Source organism: Zingiber officinale, chromosome 1A (assembly GCF_018446385.1).
Source record: "Zingiber officinale cultivar Zhangliang chromosome 1A, Zo_v1.1, whole genome shotgun sequence".
Lineage (NCBI taxonomy): Eukaryota > Viridiplantae > Streptophyta > Magnoliopsida > Zingiberales > Zingiberaceae > Zingiber > Zingiber officinale.
The window spans coordinates 70,964,615-70,968,152 of record NC_055987.1 but is presented as its reverse complement, the minus strand read 5'-3'; positions in this window follow the sequence as shown (position 1 = coordinate 70,968,152).

Here is a 3,538-nt window from a genome sequence, read left to right as displayed (position 1 = left end):
AACTAGAATTTCCATTCTTTTCTATTCATATATCATTCATTACTCTAGTGGTTACCATACTTCAATTTAACTCTATCATTTGTGGGAGGTTCAAGGTTCAAATCTTAACCTCTCTTTCTTTTTATTTCTTTTTGGTTCTATTTTCATTTCCCTTTTATTTTAAAAGAAAAATACCATAGGTATAGCTTATTATTTCGTGGGTGTTACAGTACCTCATACCTCATAGAAAGTTCATCCTCAAACTTAAAATAGTGACATCAGGTGGCACAGGTCTTCCTGCTGAGTGCATCGACCACTTTGTTCGCTTTTCCGGGATGATAAAAGATCTCGCAGTCATAATCCTTAACTAACTTGAGCCATCTGCGTTGTCTCATATTCAGATCTTTCTGGGTGAAGAAATATTTCAGACTCTGGTGGTCGGTATAAATCTTACACCGGACTCCATATAAATAATGTCTCCATGTTTTGAGAGCAAAGACCACGGCTGCTAGTTCTAGGTCATGAGTGGGGTAATTCTTTTCATGCTCTTTGAGTTGTCTAGAGGCGTAGGCAATGACCTTGCCGTCTTGCATGAGTACAGCTCCAAGTCCTAATTTAGAAGCGTCGCTGTACATATCGAAGCCTTTGTTACTTTCCGGAAGAGTAAGGATTGGAGCACTGGTCAGTCTCCTTTTTAATTCCGTGAAACTCTTCTCACAGTCATCCGTCCATTCATACTTTCTGTTCTTCTTGGTGAGAACTGTCATAGGGGCTGCAATTTTAGAGAAGTCCTCTACAAACTTCCGGTAGTAGCCTGCTAGCCCGAGAAAACTTCTGATTTCGCTGACATTCTTTGGCCTGTTCCAGTTACTTACATCTTCGATCTTATTTGGATCTACCATTACTCCATCCTTGGAGATGACATGACCCAAGAATGATATTCGATCGAGCCAAAACTCGCATTTGGAGAACTTTGCATATAGTTGTTTCTCTCGAAGAATCTGTAGTACGGTATTCAGGTGTTCAGCATGCTCTTCTTGGGTTCTCGAATAGATGAGAATATCGTCAATGACGACGATGACAAATTTGTCGAGATATGCCGTAAACACCCGATTCATCAGATCCATAAATACAGCCGGAGCATTTGTCACTCCGAAAGGCATAACTATGAACTCATAGTGTCTGTATCTCGTTCGAAATGTCGTCTTTGGTATATCATCCTGCTTCACTTTCACTTGATGATAGCCTTAGGTCAATCTTTGAGAAAATGATTGCACCCTTTAGTTGGTTGAACAGGTCGTCGATCCGTGGAAGAGGGTACCTGTTCTTGACTGTCACATAATTCAGCGCTCGGTAGTCTATACACATTCGCATAGACCCATCCTTCTTTTTCACGAACAATACCGGAGCTCCCCAAGGAGAGTGACTCGGGCGAATAAGTCCCTTGTCAAGTAACTCTAGTAGTTGTCCCTGAAGTTCCTTCAACTCAGCCGGCACCATACGATAAGGTGCTTTAGAGATCGGTTTAGTATCAGGAATCAATTCGATCTCAAATTCTATTTCTCTATCGGGGGCTAACCCTGGTAGTTCATCGGGAAACACTTACGGATAGTTGCATACTACTCTGACATTTTCTAGTTTCTGGTTTTCAGCTTGACTTGTGTTGACCACGTGTGCTAAAACCCCAGTACATCCCTTATTTAACATCTTTTGTGCCTTTATGGCTGATAAGAATCTCCCAGTTTCTTTCCTTGGTTCCCCAATAAATTCGAATTTCGATTCAGCTTCAGGTTGGAAAACTACTTTTCTTTTACGACAATCGATTGAAGCACCATACTTGCTTAGGAAATCCATGCCCAATATACTATCATAATCCTGCATGTCAAGCACTATCAGATCACAGTAGAGTTCTTTGCCTGTGATTCTGATAGGCGTGGCCCGCAACATATGAGTAGATGACATTACTTCTCCTGAAGGCAGGGTTGTTAAGAATTTGCCATTTAAGGCTCGTGGTGGTATCTCTAACTTCTCCATGAAGGGTGTAGAGACAAACGAGTGTGTCGCCCCAGTATCAAATAACACATTAACATACTGACTAAAAATAGGCAGCTGACCTATGACAACTGTAGAGGCACTCGCCACATCATCTTTGGTAAGAGAGAAAACCCTGGCGTTCGTCGTAGCTGGCGGGGCTTCCAGTCTCCCTTGACTAATTGGAGTTCCTTCAATGGCAGCTTGCATCTGGTGTAGCTGTGAGGGGGCACTCCTGTTCTGGTTATACTGCTGGGATGGTGTCTGGGACTGGATAGGGCAGTCCCTGGCCATATGTCCTTCCCGTCCATAACTGTAACACTTTCTTGTATCCTTGTGGCATACTCCGGAATGCTGCTTCCCACAAATAGTACACTGAGGGTATTTAGGTTGCTTATTTGCTGGTCCTCCTTTAATGTTGTTCCATTGCTTCCTTTTTCCATTAGAGTTTCCTTTCCATCTTGTTTTAGTACCTTGAGGTTTCTGTCCTCCTGTCTGTGCCTGATTCTTACTCTCGTTCATCGCCTTCTGATAATGTTTGGTGATCAGGGCATTGCTGACCAGTTCTTCTGTAGTCTGCGGTCTATTAATTCCGCCGGCCACATTCAAAGCTATCTCGGGTCGGAGCATTTTCAGCATCAGTCTAACCCTTCCTCTTTCCGTGCTGACCAATTCTGGGCAGAGGCGTGCGAGACGGTTGAAGCGCTTCATTGCTTCGTTAACTGATAAGTCACCTTGCCGGAACTCGGTGAACTCGTCGTAATGCCGGTTTGTTACCTGCATATGGAAGAATTCCTTGAAGAACTCTGCTTCGAAGTCCGTCCAGTTCATCTGATTAACTTGTCTCTTGGCCTTAACTCTTTCCCACCACATTCTTGCATCTCCATAGAAGCAAAATGATACGCACTTGATCTTTTCTGGTACAGGCCAGTCCAGTAGTTCTACTATACTTTCCACTGTCTTGAACCAGGCCTGGGCATCCCATGGTTCACAAGTACCCGAGAAGTTCTCCGGCTTCAGCCTTAGCCACTGTATCAAGTAGGTCTCCTGTCGGACCACTGGGGCAGAGGCTACCGGTGGTACTGGTGCAGCTATTGGTATGACGAGCACTGCATTCTGATTTGCTGGTGGGGTGACAGGATTTCCTTGCTGACCCATCAAAGCAGTGATCACTTGTTGTTGTTCCATGATCTGACGCTGGAGGTCTGTAACAACTTGGGTCAGATCTGGTGGAGTCACTGTCTCCTCGGTCCTGTTACCGCGTCTTCTAGCCATATCTATTTCCATAAATAATAATAAGGCTAGCATAAGTCTAGAGTTATCCCTACTTATATTCGTGCATATTTAACATCGCTTATCATACATAAAGGAAATCCCTATCAGTCATACTTAGGTTCATGGATACTAAAAACATTTCTTATCATGCATAACAAGAATAGAGTAAGTACAGAAAGTCTTACTTGGAGCGGCAGGATGGAGGCTTGATGTGTGTGTAGCGGAAAGGCTAACTTGGCTCTGATACCAACTT